Source organism: Chiloscyllium punctatum, chromosome 31 (assembly GCF_047496795.1).
Source record: "Chiloscyllium punctatum isolate Juve2018m chromosome 31, sChiPun1.3, whole genome shotgun sequence".
In the NCBI taxonomy this organism is placed as follows: Eukaryota; Metazoa; Chordata; class Chondrichthyes; order Orectolobiformes; family Hemiscylliidae; genus Chiloscyllium; species Chiloscyllium punctatum.
The window spans coordinates 62,281,454-62,307,755 of NC_092769.1; the positions used below are offsets into that span (position 1 = coordinate 62,281,454).

The 26,302-nt window shown below is 43.4% G+C and overlaps 1 long non-coding RNA gene across 2 annotated transcripts; it reads left to right on the top strand.

Annotated features, from left to right (window-relative positions):
• Nucleotides 1-87: 87 nt before the first annotated feature.
• LOC140456992 (uncharacterized) lies at nucleotides 88-26,302 on the top strand. 2 transcript variants are annotated; one of them, XR_011953302.1, is made up of 3 exons: nucleotides 88-179; nucleotides 2,392-3,317; nucleotides 23,233-26,302. It is a non-coding gene; the product is annotated as an uncharacterized lncRNA (long non-coding RNA). The 2 variants fall into 2 exon arrangements; XR_011953301.1 differs by having other exon boundaries at nucleotides 122-1,525.

Consider the following 26,302-nt stretch of genomic DNA (forward strand, 5'->3'; position numbering starts at 1 on the left):
CACTCCCATTGGTTGGAGGACCAGACGCTGCGGTTTGGTCCGCCAGCCACGCCCTCTCCCCGCTTATTGGTCCCTGTGAGGTTGAGGATGAGATCATCAAGAGGCGTCCCACTCTGGCCCGAGGCGGCAGCCGGTTGCTGTGGAAACCGAGGATCGACGAGAGGGAGAAGGATGTGGGGGTACGGGCGCCTGTATCTGCGCGCTTGGTCTATAGCCTGGAAAGCGGGGACATCACCGCCGAGCACAGCGTTTTCTATTATTAGATTAGATTAGATTCCCTACAGGGTGGAGACAGGCCCTTCGCCCAACAAGTCCACACCGACCCTCCGAAGAGTAGCCCACCCAGACCCATTCCCCTATCCCATATTTACCCCGACTAATGTACCTAACACTATGGGCAATTTAGCATGGCCAATTCACCTGACCTGTACATCTTTGGACTGTGGGAGGAAACCGGAGCACCCGGAGGAAACCCACGCAGACACGGGGAGAATGTTCAAACTCCATACAGACAGTCGCCTGAGGCAGGAATCGAACCTGTGTCCCTGGCGCAGTGAGGCAGCAGTGCTAACCACTGAGTTCTAGTAATTTTTATTCTTCCTGAGCTTTGTTACAATTAATTTGCTTACAATTTGACAACTGTTGAATTACAACGCAGGACAGTGAATTGCTTGGCACATGGGTTGGCCAACGATGGAATGAGGTCAGGAGATGGAGTTTGATTGACAATTTAGCACATCATTCGGTATCGAATCATTCCTGTTAGATTCAAAGCTCTGGACTTAAGTGAGACTCTGCAAGGAATCCTCACACCTGCCTATTGACTGCCTCAGGCAAGCCCCATGCTGATTGCAAACATCATAATGTGGACGTTGTCCATTGAGAGTTAGAGTGAAATTGTAACATTCTGGGAAGGAGTGAGATGGAGGAAATTGTTCAGTTCGAGCAATTCAAGGCAGAGGAAGTGAATCCAGTGAATTAGCAGATGTTGGAAAATTTGAGTCAGGCATATCTCTCTCTGAAAGTTATTGACAATATTTGCTCTTAGCTTTATACATTTATTTGCCTGCCGAATATGGTGGCCTCTTTCTAAATGTTCTTAAATATAGGATTTCTATCAGAGATAATCAGGATTTAAGAGGCAGTTAAGTTCTATCCACTCTCTAAAGCCTTGCAAATTTATTTTCTTCAAGTGCCCCATTCAATAAAATTTGAAATAATGTATCACCTCTACTTCAAGTGATGACTTAAGTACACAGGATAGAATTTTCAGGCATAATTCTCAAATCAAGCTTGATCTGAAGATCTGACCGAGTCACTCGATCCATTTGGATAGGAGTATCGTTGAACTTTAAATCTGAGAGGAGAAATAATTAACTGCTCCAGACAGCACTGTGTGCATGGAAAATTTCAGACTAATGAAACGACCTCCTCGAGACCATCTTAGGAGGGAAGTGAGAAACTGGTCACTGGTAGCAACTAGAGGGAAAGGAAGTGAATCCAGGAGTGTGCAGATTTTGGAGAGGTTGGTTCCTATTCCTGTCTTATGGACACTGACATCTTTTACTCTCAGTTTGACACATATTCTTGTCTGAGTAAAATAATGCCTCCTTCTTAGTATTCACAATTAAAAGAATTATTTACTCCAGTAACAGCTGATATTTAAGGGGAGTAAATGATAGATATTTCTTGTGTTGTTATTTGATAGATATTCAACATATTGCTTATAGATCTATAAACAAAGTGTCATTATCATTGTTTCTCGTCTTGTAATACAATACTGTAGCTACATAATACATATACAATCAGAAAGTCATTATGATACAGGACGCCATTCATATCTTGACTCCACACCAACACTGCAAAGCAATCCAATCTGTTCCATTTGCTGCTCTGCATGTTTGTCGCCCTGCAAATTCACATCCATTAAGTGACCATCAAATTTTGATTTCAAATCGCTGATTGTTTTTGTTTGTTTGAACCTTGTCAGGAGCAAATAGAGACAGGCAATAAATGCTGGCTGAGCCAATGATGTCTACATCCTTTGAGTGAATAAGAATAAAAAAAGGCAGTAGTGCAGGTCATTGTTATTTTTCACATTCCTCATATAGCTCTCAGCATTCGTTACAGCTCTATACTTTACTCAGTTCACCAAATACCTATTTAATTACAGGAAACGCAAGTCTGTCACTCAGCATGAATCATCACCTTTTGGAGAATTTAGAGTATGCATATTAGGTAAAGCAGAGTGAGGATGGCGACAATGCTTGGAATATGAGAGATTTTTGGGCACAAGAGAGGAAGGAATATTTGATTGAAACTAGAGTTGTGTTTTCTGACTCTCTATCCTGGACTGAAAGTGATGATGACTTTTATAATTTTGTTTTGCAGAGCTGCTTGATTCTTTGGGATCGTTGAATCTAAAAGTGAAATGTTCGACAGTTCTGACTGCTTCACAAGTTTTTGAACGTTATTGTGACCAGAGAAGCAACATGACCTATGCACCACAATAACAGTGTTCCCATGCAGATTCTGTGCAAAGGGCTTTAACCAGCTAAAAGGCCACAACAAACTTCACATCATTAATAGTGGGGAGAGACTGTACACATGTTCTGTATGTTGATGAACGGATTATTGAATCCAGAAGAATAAAAGGACAGCTGCATCATGATGAAACCATGTAAATGTGGGGAATATAGAAAGGATTTCTGTATCCCATCAGAACTGGAAACACATCACCACTGTCACACTGGTGAAGTGCTACTCAGCTGCTCGGAGTGTGGGAACGGATTGACTCCATCGTCCAACCTGATGAAACGTCAGTGGGTTCACACTTGCTCTGAATGTGGGAGGGCATTTGTCCAGCCTGCAGATTCATCAGTGAGTTGTCACTTCGGAGAGGCCATTTCTCTGCCCTGAGTGTGGGAAGAGATTTACTCATTTATCCAACCTAATGAGGCATCAGTGAGTTACCCACAGGGAAAGACCATTGAGCTGCCCCAAGAATGGGAAGGTACCATGTGATTCTTACAGCCTGCACATGTACCAGTGAGTTCACACTGGGGAGAAGCAATTCACCTGCTCTGAGTGTGGGAAGGGATTCGCTCAGACATCCAACCTACTGAGACACCAGCAAGTGGATTCTGCTGCTAATCACATCCAGGACTGAACCACATTCCCTCTGACGCTTGGTGAAAGAGAAGCATTACAGGATTTCACAACTTTTACCCTATGGCCTGATTCTTTTGGAGTTCTTTTTACCAAAAGGTTGTTTATCTGTGATCACATGGATCATCAATTCAGTGACTACTTTGAAGGTACGTAGCATTTAATTTGCAACTCTATTTGGAACCACACAGTGCACATTATATGTTGCCAGAGAGATGGATTGTGGGACTTACCAGGTTCTTTTGCTGAACATATTTTGGGTCTCCTCACAGAAGGCTGTTGCAGATTTGCTCTTGGGTAATGCATAACTCACTTGTTTGAACTTTTGAGGGGAAGTAATTCAGGGCAATTTGTCTGCCTCTGCTCTCGGGGAAGAAAACCCAGAAGGTGACCTCAGTGAAAGGCAGTGAGCCTTGTGACAGGAAGTAGCCAGTTGAATAGTTAACAACAAACCAAAGAACTGCAGTTGCTGGAAATCGGAGACAAAAACTGAAATTGCTGGAGAAGGTTAGCAAATCTGGTAGCATCTGTGGAGAGAATGCAGAGTTAATACTTTGGATCCAGTGAACCTTCTTCAGTTCTCACCGACATCTTGTTGGCAGCAAACCACAAGTCACAAACTCATATAGAATTTGGAATGTGACATCACTGTGATGCGGGGATGAACTGGCATCAGATTATTGTGGAAAAGGCAGCAGAAATGAAAGAACAGATTCTCACTCAGCTGCTAAGAAAAATAGTGTAGAAGGTGGAAGTGCGTCCAAAGGAGTGGTTTCTTTTCCCTATCTTTGGGATGAACATTTAAAGGCAAATTGTCAGAGAATTAAAAGGTAGTCCAGTGAAAATGGCTGGTGTTTCTCCAGAGAAAGTCATACCAAAAGGTAAAGTTATGTGCAATCTGTTCCTTCTAATGCATTCAGTGTAGAGGAAAATAGAGACAGGAGGGATTCTGGTGAATTAATATTTGAAGGGAAGTAACATTTTTTTTCTCTCTGATAAGAGGTGAGAAAAATTGTAATCCTGAGAGTTACTGGCTCAATATAGATCTTATTATTAGAAAAAGATTGACTTTTCTTCAAGAAGTTCATTGTATGAATACGGTATATTTTTAGTAATTGTGTGCATACCCCATTGTCTACATGAATTTAGACTGTGCTCTGGTAAATGAGTTTCTGGATTAGTGGTGCTGGGAGAGCACAGCAGTTCAGGCAGCATCCAAGTAGCTTCGAAATCGACATTTTGGGCAAAAGCCCTTCATCAGGAATAAAGTCAGTGAGCCTGAAGCATGGAGAGATCAGCTAGAGGAGGGTGGAGGTGGGGAGAAAGTAGCATAGAGTACAATGGGTGAGTGGGGGAGGGGATGAAGGTGATAGGTCAAGGAGGAGAGGGTGGAGTGGATAGGTGGAAAAGGAGATAGGCAGGTAGGACAAGTCCGGACAAGTTATAACTCAGGCTCACTGCCTTTATTCCTGATGAAGGGCTTTTGCCCGAAACGTCGATTTCGAAGCTACTTGGATGCTGCCTGAACTGCTGTCCTCTTCCAGCACCACTAATCCAGAATCTGGTTTCCAGCATCTGCAGTCATTGTTTTTACCTCTCTGGTAAATGAGTGTTATTTCTAATGTTGTTTCCGAATTACAAACAGTAAGTGATAGACAGAGTTACGTGATCCCACAACCAACGGATCCGATCTAAGCTCTGCAGTCCTTCCACATCCAGTCGTGAATGGTGGACAATTAAACAACTCACTGGAGGAGAAGGCTCCATAAATATCCCCATCCTCAATGATGGAGGAACCCAGCACATCAGTGGAAAGGATAAGGCTGATTCATTTGCAACAATCTTCAGTCAGAAGTGCCGAGTGGATGATCCATCTTAGGTTCCTCCAGTGGTCCCCAGCATCACAGATACCAGTCTCCAGCCAATTCGATTCACTCCAAGTGATGACGAGAAATGGCTGGAGCATTGGATACTGCAAAGGCAATAGGCCCTGATAACGTTCTGGCAATGGTACTGAAGATATATGCTCCAGAACTTTCCAGTCCCCTCTTCCAGTACAGTTACAACACTGGCATCAACCCAACAATGTGGAAAATTGCCCAGGAATGTCCTGTACGTGACAAATCCAACCTTACCAATCAGTCTCCTGTCATTATCAGTAAAGTAATGAAAGGGGTCATTAACAGTCCTATCAAGCAGCACCTGCTCAGTGATGCCCAGTTTGAGTTTTGCCAGCGTCACTCAGCTCCTCCCTCATTACAGCCTTGGTTCAGACATGGACAAGAGCGCTGAATTCCAGAGGTGAGGTGAGAGTGGCATCAAGTCCACATTTGACCGAATGTGGCATCAAGGAGCCCTGGCCAAACTAGAATCAATAGGTATCAGGGGCAAAAATTCACTGGTTAAAGTCATACCTGGTGCAATGGAAGATGGTTGTGGTTGTGAAGGGTCAGTCACCTTAACTCTAGGACATCTCTTTAGGAGTCCCTTAGGGTAGTGTCCAAGGCCGACAATCTTCAGCTGCTTTATTAATGACCTTCCCTCTGTCATAAGGTCAGAAGTGGGGAAGTTCGCTGATGATCGCACAATGTTCAGCACCATATACCGAAGCAGTCCGTGGTCAAATGCAACAAGATCTGCACAATATCCAGGCTTGGGCCGACAAGTGACAAGTAACATTCACACCACACAAAGGCCAGACAATGACCATCACCGACACTCTAACCATTACCCTTGACATTGAACAGTATTATCATCATTAAATCCCCCATTGTCAACATCCTTGGGGTTACCATTGACCGGAAACTCAACTGGACTCACCAGTTGGTATAGTGGATACAGGGGGTACAAGAGCAGGTCAGAGGTGAGGGATACTGCAGTGAGTAACTCACCTCCTGACACCCCAAAGTCTATCCACCGTCTACAAGGCAGAAGTCAGGAGTATGATGGAATTCTCCCCACTTGCCTGGATGTTTGCAGCTCCAACAACACTCAAAACGCTTGATACCATCCAGGACAAACCAACCCGCTTGATTGGCACCACATTTACAAACATTCAGTCTGTCATCCAGCACAACAGTGTGTACTATCTACAAGATGCACTGCAGAAATTTACCAAAGGTCTTTAGGTGGCACCTTCTAAACCCACAAATGCTTCCACCTAGAAGGACAAGGGCAGCAGGTACTTGGGAACACCACCACTCCAAGCCACTCACCACCTTCACTTAGAGGGCAGTGGAGGCCCAGTCTCTGGATTCATTTAAGAAAGAATTGGATAGAGCTCTTAAAGATAGTGGAGTCAAGGGGTATGGAGATAAGGCTGGAACAGGATACTGATTAGGAATGATCAGCCATGATCATATTGAATGGCGGTGCAGGCTCGAAGGGCAGAATGGCCTACTCCTGCATCTATTGTCTATTGTCTATTGTCTAAATATACTGCCGTTTCTTCACTCTTTGAAATCTCTCTCTACCAGCATGGTGGGTCAACTCACAGCAAGTAGAATGCAGCAATTCAAGAAGGCAACTCACCACCACCACCACCACAAATAGGGATGGCCTATCAATGTTGGCCAACCAGCGATGCCCAAATCCTAGGAATGGACGGGTCAGACCAAAGGGTCTGTTTCCATGCTGTACATCTCTATGACTCTATGAATGAATAAAAATAAAATTCCAGGAGCAACACAGTTGGTCAAACCACTCTGTTTTAACCAAAACAGAAGAATTTATTTACACGTGGGCAAAAGAAAATCTAATTTCAAGTAACTTTACTATTTAAAGACCCAACCAACACAAAAAAGTTAACAAAGAACTGTGGCAATATCTTGCAACATCCCTTAACACACCCCTTGGCAAAAAGTTCAATTAAACACAGTTTCTTACTGGACACAGTTCACACAGAGAGAGAGAGACAGAGAGAGAAAAGAATTAGCATGGCGCTGTTTCTTTGAGTCCCCAACTGAAACTAAGCAAAACTAGAAAAAACCCTGAACTTTTATCTCAAAGAAACAGCTCCATGCTGATTTTTTTCTCTTGCTCTCTCTCGCGCTCTCTCTCTCGCTCTCTCTGTGATCTCCCTCTCGCTCTCTCTGTGATCTCCCTCTCTCGCTCTCTGATCTCTCTCTCTCTCTGATCTCTCTCTCTTTCTCTCTGATCGCGCTCTCTCTCTCTCTCTGTCTGATCTCTCTCTCTCTCTCTGTCTGATCTCTCTCTCTCTCTCTCTGTCTGATCTCTCTCTCTCTCTCTCTCTGTCTCTCTGTCTGATCTCTCTCTCTCTCTCTCTCTCTCTGTCTGATCTCTCTCTCTCTCTCTCTCTCTCTCTGTCTGATCTCTCTCTCTCTCTCTCTCTCTCTCTGTCTGATCTCTCTCTCTCTCTCTCTCTCTCTCTCTCTCTCTCTGTCTGTCTGATCTCTCTCTCTCTCTCTCTCTCTCTCTGTCTGATCTCTCTCTCTCTCTCTCTGTCTGATCTCTCTCTCTCTCTCTCTCTCTCTCTGTCTGATCTCTCTCTCTCTCTCTCGCTGTCTTTCTCTCTCTCTGATCTCTCTCTGATCTCTCTCTCTGTGATCGCTCTCTCTCTCTGGCAGGTCACTCTCTCTCTGGCAGATCACTCTCTCTCTCTCTGTCCCTCTGTCTGATCTCTCTATCCCTCTCTCTGTCTGATCTCTCTCTGTCTGTCTCTCTCTCTCTCCGTCTGATCTCTCTCTGTCTCATCTCTCTCTCTCTCCCCCTCTGTCTGATCTCTCTCTCTCTGTCTGATCACTCTCTCTGTCTGATCTCTCTCTCTCTCTCTCTGTCTGATCTCTCTCTCTCTCTCTCTCTCTCTCTCTCTGATCTCTCTGTCTCTCTCTCTCTCTCTCTGTCTGATCTCTCTTTCTTTCTCTCTCTCTCTCTGTCTGATCTCTCTGTCTCTCTCTCTCTCTCTGTCTCTCTCTGTCTTATCTCTCTCTCTCTCTGGTCTCTTTCTCTCTCTCTCTCATCTCTCTTTCTTTCTCTCTCTCTGATCTCTTTCTTTTTCTCTGTCTCTCTCTGATCTCTCTTTCTTTCTCTGTCTCTCTCTGATCTCTCTTTCTTTCTCTCTCTCTGTCTGATCTCTCTGTCTCTCTTTGTCTCATCTCTCTCTCTCTCTCTGATCTCTTTCTCTCTCTCTCATCTCTCTCTCTCTCTCTGATCTCTCTCTCTCTCTCTCTGATCTCTCTCTCTCTCTGATCTCTCTTTCTTTCTCTCTCTCTCTCTCTGATATCTCTCTCTCTGTCTGACTCTCTCTCTCTCTGTCTGACTCTCTCTCTCTCTGTCTGATCTTTCTCTCTCTTACTCTCTCTGTCTGATCTTTCTCTCTCTTTCTCTTTCTGTCTGATCTCTCTCTCTCGCTCTCTCTGTCTGATCTCTCTGTCTCTCTCTCTCTGTCTGATCTCTCTGTCTCTCCCTCTCTGTCTGATCTCTGTCTCTCCCTCTCTGTCTGATCTCTCTCTCTCTCTCTCTCTCTCTCTCCCTCTCTGTCTGATCTCTCTCTCTCTCTCTCTGATCTCTGTCTCTCTCTCTCTCTCTCTCTGTCTGATCTCTCTCTCTCTCTCTCTCTCATCTCTCTCTCTCTCATCTCTCTCTCTCTCTGTCTGATCTCTCTCTCTCTCTGTCTGATCTCTCTCTCTCTCTCTGTCTGATCTCTCTCTCTCTCTCTCTCTCCCTCTCGGTCTGATCTCTCTATCCCTCTCTCCCTGTCTGATCTCTCTCTCCCTCTCGGTCTGATCTCTCTCTCTGTCTGATCTCTCTCTCTCTCTCTCTCTGATCTCTGTCTTTCTCTCTCTCTCTCTGTCTGATCTCTCTCTCTCTCTCTCTCTCTCTCTCTCTCTCTCTGTCTGATCTCTCTCTCTCTCTCTCTGTCTGATCTCTCTCTCTCTCTGTCTGATCTCTCTCTCTCTCTGTCTGATCTCTCTCTCTCTCTCTCTCTGTCTGATCTCTCTATCCCTCTCTCCCTGTCTGATCTCTCTCTCTCTCTTTGTCTGATCTCTCTCTCTCTCTCTCTCTCTCTCTCTCTCTCTCTCTCTCTCTCTCTCTCTCCAATTTCCCTCTGTCTGATCTCTCTCTATCTCTCTCTTCAATTTCTGCCCAGTAAGAACCTGTGTTTAATTGAACTTTTTGCCAAGGGGTGTGTTAAGGAATGTTGCAGGAAATTGCACCAGCTCTTTGTTAATTTGCATTTTTGTGTTGGCTGGGTCTTCAAATAGTTAATTTGCTTGAAATTCAGTTTTCTTCTGAGGGGCACGGATAAGGTAAATAGACAAAGTCTATTTCCTGGGGTCATGGAGTCCAGAACTAAAGGACCATAAGTTTACGGTGAGGGGGAAAGATATAAAAGACACCTACGGGGCAATGTTTTCACACAGAAGGTGGTACGTGTATGGAATGAGCTGCCAAAGGGAAGTGTTGAGGCTGGTACAATTGCAACATTTAAGAGGCATTTGGATGGGTATATGATTAGGAAGGGTTTGGAGGGATATGGGCCGGGTGCTGGCAGGTGGGACTAGATTGGGTTGGGATATCTGGTCTGCATGGACGGGTTGGATCAATGGGTCTGTTTCCATGGCAGGATGAGAAAATGTGATTGCCGATGCGTTGTCCAAACGTAAATGCAAACCAGAGGTTTTTGGTGGCAGGATTAAATGGACTGAAATAGAAAGTAGTACTGCATGTTTGCATGATTATAGTCAATGTATATGTACTGTGGTTTCCATGCTGTACATCTCTATGAGAGAACTGGCTACTCCCCTTTCATTGTACAAGTGTTTTTAAAAATAACTAAAAGCAGTTTTAAGTAGATATTTCCAGATATATTGGCACATGTGCCTTTACAATCCTTCTCAAAAAAAACCAAGGACAGAATAACTTCTTTTAAAGGAGCAGCATCATCACATCTCCCCCTTTTAAAAAAGGAATGACTGATCAATATCCAAAGATGGCTTCATTTTAAAATTGCTTAATCTTACATTTAGTGCACGACAGTACATATACATTGACTATAATCATGCAAACATGCAGTACTACATTCTATTTCAGTCCATTTAATCCTGCCACCAAAAACCTCTGGTTTGCATCTAAGTTTGGACAACGCATCGGCAATCACATTTTCTCATCCTGCCATATACACAATTTTCAAATTGAATGGCTGTAATAACAAGCGCCATAAAAACAGTCTGGTATTTTTGTCCTTAAATTTCCACACAAACTTCAATGGGTTATGATCAGAGTATACGATTGTCTCAGATATTCCTGCTCATAGTCGTAGAGATGTACAGAATGCAACAGACCCTTCGGTCCAACTCATCCATGCCGGCCAGATATGCCAACCCAATCTAGTCCCACCTGCCAGCTCCGGGCCCATATCCCTCCAAACCCTTCCTGTCCATATATCCATCCAAATGCCTTTTAAATGTTGCAATTGTACTAGCCTCCATCATTTCCTCTGGCAGCTCATTGCATACATGTACCACCCTCTGAGTGAGAAAGTTGCCCCTTAGGTCTCTTTCATATCTTTCCCCTCTCACCCTAAACCCATGACCTCTAGTTCTGGACTCCCCCAACCCAGAGAAGAGACTTTGTCTATTTATCCAGCCATGCCCCTCATGATTTTATAAACTTCTATTAAGTCACCCCTCAGCTACAGAGAAAACAGCCCCAGCCTATTCAACCTCTCTCTCTATAGCTCAAATCCTCCAACCCTGACAACATCCTTGTAAATCTTTTCTGAACCCTTTCAAGTTTCACAACATCTTTCCGATAGGAGGGAGACCAGAATTGCACACAATATTCCAACAGTGGTCTAACCAATGACCTGTACAGCTGCAACATGACCTCCCAACTCCTGTACTCAATACTCTGACCAATAAAGGAAAGCATACCAAACACTTGCTTCACTATCCTATCTACCTGTGACTCCACTTTCAAGGAGCTATGAACTTGCACTCCAAGGTCTCTCTGGTAACATTAACATTGAAATGTTGTGATGCCAACACCAAGCTCAAAGTCTCCTTCTCAACTGTCGAATATTTCTGCTGATGAATGTTCAATTTCCTGGAGAGATAGGTCTTTCTATCTTCACGTCATCCTCATGGAAGAGCACAGCATCGACAGCTGCATAATAGCCACCTTGAATAACTTCACGTAATTAGGTGGGGCTAACATTGTGGCAGTGGTTAACAGTTTTCAGGCTGTCAAATGCCTTTTGACAGTCCACTCTCCACTGAAGCATCTTGCCTATCTTTAGTAATTCAGTGAGCAGAGCAGCCACACTCTGGAAATGTGGTAAAGTATTGATTAAACTCACTGAATCTGAGAAATTGTAGTCCTGCTCTTTTTGTCGATGGTATAGGAAACTCCCCAATTACCTTTGTTTTTGCATCCCGTGGGCCACGTCCAACAACATGACCCAGGAAGGTAACTTCGGCTTTGGCAAAGTCACTCTTTACCAGTCAATTGAACAATTCTGATAAATGTTCTTTCCATGTGCGAATAAAAATCGCCAGATCATCAATATTTAAAATTGGGTAAACCAGAAATGACCTTATTGGTTAGACTTTGAAATGAAACTGCCACATTTTTCATATCAAATGGCATGGCTTTAAACTGATAAGAGTCCATTCGGCGTTACGAAAGCCAAAATTGACTTTGCTCTTTCAGACAAAGGTACCTGCGAGTATCGTTGAGTAAGTCCAACTCAGTAATATAAGTTGCTTGTCCCACCTTTTCAACACAGTCTTCCAAACATGAATCAGTCTCTGTGACTGCATTAACTTTGTGATAGTCCACACATTGCCATTGGGTACCATCTGGTTTTGGCACCATTATTATTGGTGAGTTCCAGTCACTGCAGCTGACTTCAAATCTGTCATCTTGAAGCATGTGTTCAATCTCCTTTTGAACCTGTGCCAATTTCAGGGGTTTAAGCCCAAAATAATGTAGCTTAATCAGATTGGCATGTCCTATATCTATGTTGCACAATCAAGTTAGTACTTCCCAGGTTATTTCCACATATCTCGCCATGTGATAGTAATAACACTTTCAGGTCATTTTGATTTTCCTCAGGAAGGCAACTCAATAATTTATCCCAACTTTTTATAACTTCCACATTGTCCAATTTCATTTGAGTAATGTCAAATTCAGAATGCTGTGAACTTGGTTCTTCCCTCTGTGTTGTAACCAATAGCACAACCTCCTTTGACTTTCCTTCCCTGTCAAAGTACCTTTTGAGCATATTCAGATAACACATTCTGTGAGATTTATTTCTGTCTGGAGTCCTTATCAAATAGTTCAACTCACTCAATCTTCTTTTGACTTGGTGAGGTCCACTAAACCTTGATTTTAAAGGTTCACCTACCACTGGAAGTAACTAAAAAAGTGTTTGATTTCTTGTCAGCTTCCTGTTTCAGTGTATGCTGTGATACTTTTAAATGCTGTATAGCCAATTCCCCCACTTTATTTAATTGTTCCCTAAAGTTTAACACACAGTAAAACTGTGTGGTCTCTGAATTATGACTTACCAATTTCTCCCTAATCAATTTTAACGGTCCTCTCGCTTTATGCCCAAAAACTAATTTGGGTTGATGGACTGAATTTGGTTGAGTCATTTGGTGCATCTCTGATAGCAGTAAGTACAAACTGAAGTCCTTTAACCCAGTCATCTGGATAGTCTTGACTATAAGCCATTAACATGGTCTTTAATATCTGATGCCACCTTTCGAGTGCTCACTGTGATTCTGGATGGCATGCAGTAGATCTGAATTGATATATTACTAAGGTGTCTATAACTTTCTTTCATGATTTTGATGTAAAGATTGACTCTTGATCTCTTTGTATCTCTGTGCAAAGTTCATATCTAGTGAAAAGGTTGAGTACCTCCCCCACAATCCTTTTAGCTGTGATATTGTGTAATGGAATAGAATCCCTACTTTGGTTCTTGAAGAGTCATTAATCTCTACAGTGTAGACACAGGCCCTTCAGCCCAACAAGTCCACACCGACCCTCCAAAGTGTAACCCACCTAGGCCCAATCCCCTATTATCCTAGGTTTACCCCTGATTATTATATCTAACCTACACATCCCTGAACACTATGGTCAATTTAGCATAGCCAATTCACCTAACCAGCTCATCTTTGGATTGTGGGAGAAAACCGGAACACCCGGAGGAAACCCATGCAGTCACGGAGAGAATGTGTAAACTCCACACAGGCAGTCACCCAAGGCTGGAATCAAACCTAGATCCCTGGCTCTGTGAGACAGTAGTGCTAACCACTGAGTCACCATGCCACCCCTGGCCTTTGGAAATCTAGTGGACACATCCTTTATTGTTTTATTTTAGGTAGGGGTCCTATGTGATCAATTAAGACTTTGTAGAATGTCCCCCAAATGCAGGAACAGGTATTAAAGGTGCAGGTTTTATTACTGCCTGTGGTTTTCTAATTACCTGTCATGTATGAGATGTGTGGCAAAATTCAACTATATCTTTGTGCAGTCCAGGCCAGTAAAATTGTTTTCATATTTTAGCTTGAGTTTTTCTTACCCTTCAATGACCTCTTACTGGTAGTCCGTGTGCTATCTGCAACACCTCCTTTTTATAACCCATTGGCAATACAACTTGATGAATGTCTACCCATTTCTCATCTGCGTGAAGACGTGATGGTCTCCAATTTCTCATTAAGACATCATTTTTAAGATAGTAGCACACTGAGATATATCTAGATTCTCCTTTCGTGTATGCTTTTTGATACAATTGCGGTAGTTTCTCTTCTTTCTCCTGCAACACAGTTAATTTCTCTCAACTAAAGATGTCTGGTTTGTCTCAACCATTTGATCAAACAGGGTCTCTGCTTGTTCCACTTCAACTTTCTTATCTGTACTGTTTGATCTCTCCTGTTTCAACTAGTGATTTTGTGACTTCGTTACCACACAGTCAGGAAAAATCCCAGGATATGCTTTCTGTGATACTTCAGTTGCCTGAGTTTCCACTGGCTTTTCAACCACAGTGGGCAGCACTCCTACCTGTGAACCAGTTAAATCGTTAGCTGGAGCTGAGAGTTTGTCCAGTACTCCTATCACGACTTCTCCACTCTTCACTGCACACGTTAACCTCACCCTCTGTAATTGAATGCTTCATGTCTCACCGTGAATTCCCTTACTAGCACTTTTTCTGGCAATAGTCCTTCAGAGGTACATATCCCATCATCTGTCAACATCAAAGATTGAGAGGATCTTGTATCTCTTAATATTGTAACCTCTTTACCTGCTGCTGCTGGCCTATGTGAGTAAACTTTACCTTTGCAGGTATATGGTTTAAAAAGATTTGGCTCTTTCTCCTTAACCAACCTCCGATCAGGTTGAATATTCTGGTGCAGCTTTCCAGCCTCCACTGTGCTTTTCGTTACCACTCCAACAAAATTCACTAGTTTATCCTGTTATCCTACATCAGTCTCCCCAGTGCTTTTTCTAGCACACCAACACTCTGGCCTACTTCATTGCAGTGAAAACACCAACGCTTGTTAACTTCTCTTTCCCCTTCATGAGTTTCCTTTTTACCCTGTGGTAAGTTATCCTTATGATCTTCACCGAAATTTATATTTCCCTTTCCACGTGAGGATTTCTCTTTTCCCCAATGTCTATCCCTCACTGATTGAAATTGATGTTGGAAGCCAAATTTTGATTTATGGGCCAAGTCATAATCATCAGCAGTTTCAGCTACTAATCTTGCCATTTTAACACTCTGCTCTTCCACATTGAGTCCTCATTACCTCAGGAATTGAATTTTTGAACCCCTCGAAAATAATCGTCTATCTATGAGCATCATAGGTTTGCTCTATTTTTAATGCCCTTATCCACCTATCAAAATTACTTTGTTTGATCCTTTCAAGCCCAATGTAGGTTTGACCAGGGTCCTTCCGTAGATTCCTGAAACACTGCAGGTTTCTGGCACAAGCTACACAGGCAGTTAAAATGGCTTTCTTCACCTTCTCATAAGTCCCAGATGCATCTTATGATAGTGATGCAAATACCTCACTAGCTCTAACTACAAGTTTTATTTGGATCAACAAAACCAAGGTAGTCACTGGTGACTGCATTTGTTTAGCCACCTACTCCAGTGAGATGAAAAAGGCTTCTACATCCTTCTCTAAACATTACAAGTAATGTTTAGACATTACTTGGATATATATAAACAGATCGCCGCCAGCTCTTTGGCTACCATGGGTTTGCTCATCCTCACTGAGCTTACCTTCAGCCTTCATCTCTATCCTCTTTAGCCAATCTTCCTATTCAAGTGCCAATTTATGAAGTTCAAACTCTCTCTCTTTCTTCCTTTCCTCCCTCTCTTCTTTCGCTCTTTTTCTTTTTATCCTGCAAAAGCAATTCTGTCCGTTTCTTTTTGTTCTACAAGGGTCTTTCATTCTTTTTCTCTTGCTTTTAATCATAATTCAAAAAATTTAATTTCTCTCCTTTTTTTTTCTTTGCCTCCACATCATGATGCTTCATTTTCAATTGAATTTTAGCCATCTCCAAAGGTTCCATGGCATTTCCAGGAAATTTAAGTGCTGAGCTATTGTTGTGATTCTCTCCTTTGCTAACATAGAATAGAATAGTGCAATATAGGCCCTTCGGCCCTTGATGTTGTGTCAACCTGTAGACCCAATCTGAAGCCCATCAACCTACACTATTCCATTTTCATCCATATGTTTATCCAGTGACCATTTAAATGCCCTTAAAGTTGGCAAGGTTAGTACTGCTGCAAGATACTACTCTGAGTAAAAAAAACTACCTCTGACATTTGTCCTATATCTATCACCCCTCAATTTAAAGCTATCTCGCCTCATGCCAGCTGTCACTATCTGAGGAAAAAGGCTCTCACTGTCCATTCTACCTAATCCTCTGATCATTTTGTATGTCTCTATGAAGTCGCCTCTCAACTCTCTTCTCTCTAATGAAAACAGCCTCAAGTCCCTCAACCTTTTCTCATAAGACCATCCCTCCGTACCAGGCAACATCCAAGTAAATTTCCTCTGAACCCTTTCCAAAGCTTCCACATCTTCCTATAATGCGGTGACCAGAACTGTATGCAATACTCCCAAGTGCGGCTACACCAGAGTTTTGTACAGCTGCAGCATGACCTCATGGCTCCGAAACTCAGTCCTTCTGCCAATAAAAGCTAACACACCGTATGCCTTCTTAACAACCCTATCGAGCTGGGTGGCAACTTTCAGGGATCAATGTACATGGACAGCAAGATCTCTCTGTTCATCTATATTACCAAGAATCTTATCATTAGCCCAAGACTCTTTATTCCTGTTGTTCTTTTCAAAGTGAATCACCTCACACTTTTCCACATTAAATTCCATTTGCCACCTCTCAGCCCAGTTCTGCAGCTTATCTATGTCCCTCTGTAACCTGCAACATCCTTCAGCACTATCCACAACTCCACTTACCTTAGTGTCATCCACAAATTTACTAACCCATCCTTCTACATCCTTGTCCAGGACATTTATAAAAATGACAAACAGCAATGTCACAAAACAGATCCTTGCGGTACACCACTTGTAACTGAACTTCAGGATGAACATTTCCTATCAACCACCAGCCTTTGTCTTCTTTCAGCTCATCGATTTTTGATCCAAACCTGTAAATCACCCTCAATCCCATGAGTCCATATTTTGTGCAGTAGCCCACCAAGGGAAACCTTATCAAATGCTTTAATGAAATCCATACAAACCATGTCAAAGGCCTCATCCACCTGTTTGGTCACCTTCTCAAAGAACTCTAAGGTTTGTGAGGCATGGCCTACCCTTCACAAAACCATGTTGTCTATCCCTAATCCACTTATTTTTCTCTAGATGATCATAAATCCTATCTCTTCTAGTCCTTTTCAAACACTTTAACCACAACCAAAGTGAGGCTTACTGATCTATACTTACCAGGGTTGTCACTACTCCCCTCCTTGAACAAGGGGACACATTTGCTATCCTGCAGTTTTCTGGCACTATTCGTGGAGACAATAAAGATCAAAGCCAAAGGCTCTGCAATCTTCTCCATGACTTCCCAGAGAATCCTAGGATAAATCCCAACCAGCCGAGGGGACTTATCTATTTTCACACTTCCTGGAGTTGCTAGCACCTCCTCCTTGTGAGCCTCAATCCCGTCTAGTCTAGTAGCCTGTATCTCAGTATTCTCCTCAACAACAGTGTCTTTTTCCAGTGTGAATGCTGATGGAAAATATTCTTTTCACGCTTTCCCTATCTCCTCGGACTTCACTTACAACTTACCACTACTATCCTTGATTGGCCCTAATCTTACTCGTCATTCTTATATTCCTGATATACCGATAGAAAGTTTCAGGGTTTTCTTTGACCCTATCTGCCAATGATTTCTCATGTAGCCTCCTGGCTCTTCTTAGCTCTCTCTTTGTTCTTTCCTCGCTAACTTGTAACTTTCAAGCGCTCCAACTGAGGCTTCACATTTCATCCTAACATAAGCCTTCTTCTTCCTCTTCACAAGAGATTAAACTTTTTTAGTAAACCACAGCTCCCTTGCTCGACCCCTTCCTCCCAGCCTGACAGGTACAGACTTATCAAGGACATGCAGTAGCTGTTATTTGAATAAGCTCCACATTTCAATTGTGCCTGTTTCCTGCAGTTTACTTCCCCATCCTCTGCATCCAAAACCTTGCCTAATTGCATCATAATTGCCTTTCCATCAACTATAATTCCTGGCCTGTGGTATATACCTATTCCTTTCCATCACTAAGCTAAACATATCCGAACTGTGGTCACTACCACCAAAGTGCTCACCTACCTCCAAATCCAACACCTGGCCGGGTTCATTACCCAGTACCAAATCCAATGTGGCCTCGCCCCTTATTGGCCTGTCTCCATACTGTGTCAGGAAACCCTCCTGCACACATTTGACAAAAACTGACTATCTATTTCCAGTCAATATTTGGAAAGCTCAAATCCTCCATAGCAAATATCCTGTTAGTCTCACTCCTATCCAGAGTCATTTTTTGCTATCCTTTCCTCTAATCTCCTTAACTATTCAGAGGCCTTTAGAAAACTCCCAACAGGGTGACCTGTCCTTTCCAGTTTCTAACCTCAGCTCGTACTACCTCAGTAGACGAGTCCTCAGACATCCATTCTGCTATCGTAATGCTGTCCTTGACGAACAATGCCACACCTCCCCCTCTTTTACCATCTTCTCTGTTCTTACTGAACTATCTAATCCCAGAACCTGCCACAACCATTCTTGGCCCTGCTGTATCCATGTCTCCAAAATGGCTACAACATCGAAGTCCTGGGTACCAACCCATGCTGCAAGCTCACTCACCTTACTCTGGATGCTCCTGGTGTTGAAGTCGACACACTTCAAACCACCTTCATACTTACGGGTGCACTCTTGTGATTTTGAAACCTTACTTCTGACCTCTCTACTCTCAATCTCCTGGACTCTGGAACCACAATTTAGATTCCCATGCCCCTGCTGAATTAGTTTCAACCCTCCCAAAAAGCATTAGCAACTCCCCCAGGGTATTGGTGCCCCTCTGGTTCAGTTGTAGACCATCTGTTTGTAGAGGTCCCACCTACCCCAGAATGAGTCCCAATTGTTCAGTTATCCAAAACCCATCATTCTCCACCATCCCTACAGCCACATGTTCAGTTCCTCCCTCTCCCTACTCCTCACCTCACTAGGATGTGGCACAGGCAACAAACCAGAGATGATAACTCTGTTTGTTCTAGCTCTAAGCTTCCACCCTAGCTACCTGAATTTCTGCCTTACATGCCCACCCCTTTTCTTATCTATGTTGTTCGTACCCATGTGGATCACAACTTGTGACTGCTCCCCCTCCCCCTCAAGGATCCCAAAAACATGATCCAAGACATCATGAATCCTGGCACCTGGGAGTTAACACAAAACCTCCTATCTGTCCCCCTAACTATGGAATCCCCAGTGACTAATGTTCTGCTCCTCTTCCCCCCGCAGCCCCCCCCCCCACCCCAACCCCCCCACCCACCTTCCTTTCTGAGCAACAGGGACAGGTTCTGTGCTGGAGACCTGTAGCCCATGGCTTACCCCAGTAAGTCATCCCCTCAACAGTACCCAATACAGTACACTTGTTATTGAGGGGAATGGCCACAGGGGTTCCCTGCACTGTCTCCCCCTTCCCTTTCCATCCCCTGACTGTAATCCATTTGCCTTTTGCTTATGCCTGAGGTATGACTGTCTCCCTGTAACTCCTCTTGATAACCCCTCTGCCTCCCAAATGATCCGAAGTTCATCCAGCTCCAGCTCCCTAACGCAGTTTTCGATGAGCTGGAATTGGTGCACTTTCCACAGATGAAGTTAGCAGGGACACTAGTGGTGACTCTTACCTCCCACATTCTGCACATCCATTCCCATTATTCTAAATTCCCAAAGAGACTGTTGAAAAATAAAGAAAAATAGTTACCTCACCAATCTGGTGCACAGAACTCATCTTGTAGTTAGAGGAGGAGGATGGGTGGGATACACTGCCTAAGTAGTGTTTCAGGTAACACAACCATCCAACTATATTAAAACTGGATAGAAAACTGGCTAACTGGTCGAAGGCAGAGAGTGGTGGTAGATGGTAAATATTCAGCCTGGAGCCCAGTTACAAGTGGAGTTCCGCAGGGTTCAGTTCTGGGTCCTCTGCTGTTTGTAATTTTTATTAATGACTATCGTACGAGGATAGGTTGAGAGTTCAGGCCTTTTCTCGTTGGAACGGCGAAGGATGAGGGGTGACTTGATAGAGGTTTATAAGATGATCAGAGGAATAGATAGAGTAGACAGTCAGAAACTTTTTCCCCGGGTACAACAGAGTGTTACAAGGGGACATAAATTTAAGGTGAAGGGTGGAAGGTATAGGGGAGATGTCAGGGGTGGGTTCTTTACCCAGAGAGTGGTGGGGGCATGGAATGCGCTGCCCGTGGGAGTGGTAGAGTCAGAATCATTGGCGACCTTTAAGCAGCATTTGGATAGGTACATGGATGGGTGCTTAATCTAGGTTAGAAGTTCGGCACAACATCGTGGGCTGAAGGGCCTGTTCTGTGCTGTATTGTTCTATGTTCACTTACTCAGCAGCCTTGTGTCCATTCCTGCTCAGTGTGCGCTCCACCTATTCACGAGATAAGTGTTTAAAAGAAGTGGTTCCCGGCAGTCCTCGCTCATCACTCCCGGACGGATGAAGGTAACTCTAACTCCAGCTTGTCTGCCAATTCCAGCAGTTTTGCCTTGTTCACCTGATGCAAGTCTTCCATCACCAGAAAACTTTGAGTAACTGAAAGAGCCATTACCACACCAAGCACTGTTTAAACCAATTGAATTCAACACCCGGAACAGAAGTCACTAACACCTACCAGTCGCTGTCTTTCAGTCCAACAGCCCTAATCCCAAATCAGAACGATAGAGCAAAACCCACAAGGAGCCCCCAATCTGTTATGGATGAGGCCAAACCTCTGAAAACATTTCAAGAAGATAGCCTAGACCCTAATTTTTCTAGTTATTTTAAGCAGATATCAGGTGAATATTCCAAGAGCAACGCAATTGGTCAAATCACCAGTTTTAAACAAAATACAATTTATTTACACTTGAACAAAAGAAAACCAAATTTAGAGTACCATATCTATTTGAAAACTCAGCGACATGAATACGCAACTTAACAAAGAGCTGTTCTGATTTCCTGCAACATCCCATAACACACCCATTGGCATAAAGGTAAATTCAGGCATAGGGTTTTACAGGAGAGGAATGTCACAGAGAGACAGGATCAGCATGGAGCTGGTTCTTTGGGTCCCCAGCTAAAACTAACCCAAAACTAGAAAAAAAATGCTTTACTCGGAGAACTGGCCACTCGCCTTTTTATTGTGCAAGTGTTTTAATAAAAAAAAACTTAAAAGCCGTTTCAAGTAGATATTTCCAGACATGTGGGAACCTCTGCCTGAACGATCCCTCTTGAGAAAAACCAAGGACAGACTAACATTGTTAAAGGAGCGGCATCGTCAGGGGTCCTAGTCTTTCAGTAAAAGGATTATCATTGGTCAACCAGGTTCTTCAGAATTGGAGAGTCTGTTTTATTAAGGAGTCATCGAGGTGTGCAGCACCTGTGGTCCAACTCATCCATTCCAACTCTATATGCTAAATAAATCTAGTCCCATTTACCAGCATTTGGCCCATATTCCTCTAAACCCTTTCCAGTTATATATCCATCCAGGTGCATTTTAAACTGTATAATTGTACCAGCCTCCACCAATCCCTTTGGCAGCTCATACCATGTATGCACCCACTCGAGATGAAAAAGTTGTCCCTTAGGTCCCTTTTAAATACTTGCCCTCTCATCTTAAACCTATGCCCTCTAGTTTTGGATTCTGCCACCCTGGAAAAAATACCTTGACTAATCATCCTGTTAATGCCCCTCATGGTTTTATAAACTTCAGTAAGGTCACCCTTCAGTGTCTGATGCTCTAGGGAAAATAACCTCAGCCTCTCCCTGTCACTTAAACCTTCCAACCCTGGCAACATCCTTGTAAATCTTCACAACATCCTTCCTATAGCAGGGAGACCAGAATTGAATGCATTATTCTAAAAGTAGCCTAACAGTACAGCGCAACATGGACTCCTAAAGGCAAGCATACCAAATACCTTCTTCACTATCCTGTCTACCTGCGACTCTACTTTCAAGTAACTATGAACCGAGGTTTCTTTGTTCAGCAACACTCCCCAGGAGCTGAGCATTAAATATGTAAGACATGCCCTGATTTGCCTTTCCAAAATGCAGCAACTCACATTTATCTAAATTAAAGTTCTCTGCCATTCAATGACCCGTCTGATCAAAGTCTTGTTGTACTCTGAGACAACCTTCTTGGCTATGCACTGCACCTCCAATTTTAGTGTCATCTGTGGAGAGAAAACACAAGTTAATATTTCTCATCTGGTACGCTTCTTTGCAACTGAAAGGAGCTAGAAAATCATCCTTTTTAATCTGTGAGCAAAAGGAGTGAAGGGGTAAATGGAACACATTGAGAGAGTACCCACAGCAAAAGACAAAAGCTTTGTAGAAGGCAGAATAGATGTGATTGGCTGGAGGACAACAGCACCTGCATTTTGTATTAGTTGGCTGTTTCAGATGTTGGGTCAAAGTGCCTCCAACCCCATGTGGGTCCGATTTTCTTCCCAATCATCAAAGCATCGACCAATGGGAAACGGTGGGAGGACCAGAAGCACTCTGGTCCTCCAGCCAATCAGAGCTCTCTTACTGTTTGAGTGCAGACATTAAGCAATGAGCTTTTGAAGAAGGGTCTTGGCCCTTGGACCTGCTGAGTTTTTCCAGCAATTTCTGTTTTTGGTCTTTTGACCTTCTGAAGCCACTCATTCCTGCCCAGCAAAGCTGCTATTGCTGCTTCTCTCCCTCTCTCTGACTCAATGAAGGTTGATCTCCACCCAGACTGAAATTTCTATCTCTGTCCAACGCCTGTGAGCATAATACTGTCTTTTATATTCCTTTTTTAAAAAGATATTGGGTTAAGTTATTGACTTGTAGCAACTGATGGGAAAGGAAGTGAAGAACATCAGGAATGGGGCTGAGGGCGAAAGTGAGAACTGCAGATGTTGGAAATTGGAGTCTAGATCAGAGAGGTGCTGTAAAAGCACAGCAGGTCAGGCAGCATCCGAGGAGCAGCAAAATTGATGTTTCAGGCAAAAGCCCTTCATCAGGAAAGGGCTTTTGCCTGAAATGTCGATTTTCCTGCTCCTCAGATGCTGCCTGACCTGCTGTGCTTTTCCAGCACCACTCTAACCTAGGAATGGGGCAGAGTCTGTCCAGCATGGATCTGTTCAGCAGCACATTCAGGAGAATGGGGAGGGTGTATATTAGGGACAGCAGAGTGAGAATGGTGGGAGAGAGTGTTGGGGGTGGAGGTTTACAGATTTGGGGGAAGAGAGAGCAAAAAGGTATTCCAGAGAAACTAGATTTGTCTGTTCTGAGTTTCTAATCTGATTTTATTCCTTTCATAATTCTTTTTACAGGATGCTAGAAGGGTATGATTTGCAGACAGCAACCTCAAACAAACACCATGTGCAGACAGTGACTAAATTAACCGGGACTTAAATAACCGTAACTGGATAAATGTTTGTCTGTTCTGTCTGCCTCAAAGGTTTTAAACATCAACTTAACTGGAAGAGCAGTGAGACGCTCACCCCAAGTAAGAGTCTTTCAGTGAACTGACTGTGAAATCAGTTTCCATCAGTCAGACATCGAGAGTGTGGTGCTGGAAAAGTACAGCAGGTCAGGCAGCATCTGAGGAGCAGGAGAATCGACGTTTTGGGCAAATGCCCTTCACACAACCTGTAATACATATTTGTTATGTGTGTGGCTTTAAGTTGATTGTTGGACTTACAGGCTCATCAGAACATTCTCAATATGGAGAAACCGTGAAAGTGTGAGGACTATGGGAAAGGATTCCATTCCCTGTCAACACTGAAATTTCATCAACACAGTCACACTAGGAAGAGGCCATTCACCTGCTCAGGATGTGGAAAGGAATTCCATGTCTAATCTGCGAAAACACTAGCGTGCTGCCGCTGGAGAGAGGCTGTTCATCTGCTCTGAGTGTGGGAAGAAAATCAGTAAATATTTCACTGTATTGAAACATCAGCGGGCTCACACTGGAGAGAGCCCATCTACCTGTTTGGACGATGGAAAGATATTCACTCAGTTATCCAGTCTGCAGGTGCATCAGTGAGTTCACATTGGGGAGAGGCCATTTAAGTACTCCAAGTGTGGGAAGCAATTTAGACATTTATTTGGTCTACACGAACACCAGTGAGTTCATACTGGGGAGAGGACATTCATCTGCCCTGACTGTGGGAAGCACTTCCCACAGTCATCAAATCTAAGAAAACATGAGTGAATTCACAAGTGCATACAGGAGTTGGGTCAGCTGTTAATCAGCAACAACATTCATGCTCAATCTCTAAAATGTAGAAGAACAGTTACGTGAGATTGTCATCACCTGCAAGCTCCCCTCCGTGTTGCACACCATCCTGCCTTGGAACTATATTGGCTGTTCCTTCACTGTTGCAGGGTCAAAATCCAGGAACTCCTCTCTCACAGCAGTGTGAGTGCCCCTATACTACAAGGGGCCCTGTAGTCCCAGAAGGCAGCTCACCACCACCTTCTGAAGCAGGACAATTTGAGATGAGCAATAAGTGCTGACTTGGACATTGATACTGTGCCATGAATTAATTTAAAAGTGAGGAAACATCTCATCCAAGCCGGAGCCATTTTCATTTGGACAGTGAGTGGGTCAGAAGGTTTCTTTCGACTGGACTGGCCACTCTCCCCACTTTGCTTCTAGTGATGCTGATGCCCTTTGAGTCAACGGGTGCACATTCCCAAGGAAATGTTCCATAAAATCTGTGAAGGATAATTATTTCATTTTTGGCTGTAAATAATTTATTTCCTTCCAATACAAAATCTACAATGAAAACATGTCTCTGCCTCACTGGTCTGGCCCTGTGCTCTAGAATCGATCAACTCAATTGATCTCTGTCCATATTTACACTCCACATGGGCCTCCACCATTCTCTCTTCATCTCCCCCTTCAGCATATCCTTCTATTCCTTTCTCCCTCATGTATGTATCCAGCTTCTCCTTAAATATATTCCTGCTGTCCACCTCAACCACTTGCTGTCCCTTTATTCTTGATTCATTTATAGGACGAGGACATCACGGGCTAAGCACCTTTATCACCTATCCCTAAGAGTCAACCACATTACTATGGTCTAGAGTCACATGTTGGCCAGACAAGGATGGTAATTTCCTCCCCTAAAGGGCATTCATGAACTGAATGGGTTTTTCCAACAATTGGGTCTTAATACTGGACTTTTTATCGAATTCAAATCCCTCCATCTACCATGACAGGATTCGAGCCTAGGTACCCAGAACATTATCTGGGTCTCGGGATGAACAGGCCAGTGATAATGCCACTAGGCCTCTCCACTGTGGGAGAGAGTTCCACTTTCTCACCTATCGCTGAGTTGAAGAGGTTTGTCTTGTATTCAGTAATGGATTTTAAAGCCCTTCATCACCTTGAAGACATCTGTCAGGCCACCTTTGAACCATTTTATCAAAAGAAAAACTTCCTGGTCTTTCCTGAGAGTTAAATGCTCTCAGTTTTGGTGTTCTCCATGTGCTTCTGTGTGACACCTTCCCCAGTGACTCTTTCCTTTTTCCAAATGGAAATGATAAATGGTGACAGTGCTGCCAATGGCAACTAACCACAGTTCAAAGTAATTTGAACATCATCTCCCCGCTTTTCAATTCTATCCCACTTGGCAGCACTAAGCAGACACTGTGACAACAGATGAATGGACACCACACAACCATTACCAGACAGGGGTATTCCCTCCCAGTTGGGGTATACTTCAGCAGTCAGGAATTTTCAGCCTCGGATCTTCAGGTGACCATCCTCCAAGACAGACTTCGGGACAGACAACAATGCAAAGTAGCTGAGCAGAGGCTGATAGCCAAGTTCGGTACCCATGAGAATGGCTGCAACTGAGACCTTGGATTCATGTGGCCACAACACTCTCTCTCCCCCTCTCCCCCTCTCCCCTGCATGTGCACACGCATATAAGTCCATGTGGTGAATTTGTATTTGCAAAATTATATTTACCGATACGTTCTATTTTGCACAAAGAGTACACAAATTGTGGGCAGTCATTTCAGACAGTCAATTCATATAATATTTTGTAAATTCCACTTTGGAAGTAGACCCAGTCTGAGTCACGATTGGGATACAGACAAACTCTGACCTCACACCTTTAAGGTATTGTCTGAGCTGAAATGTCACCTTGTTTTGTAAAACCTTAACTTACCTTGAGAATGTGACTTAAAAGAAGTTTTGGGATTTACATATTAATAAACAGGAACCTGTAACCCCTTCTAAAAGATGGAAGACTTAACAGCAATTGAAGTTTGTTAAATATATCACTTTACTTGCATCACACTAATGTTTTGCTATCAATTTTGTGTTTTATGGTCCTACCATGTGAAGAAGGAGCGGTGCTCCAAACACGAGTGCTTCTAAATAAA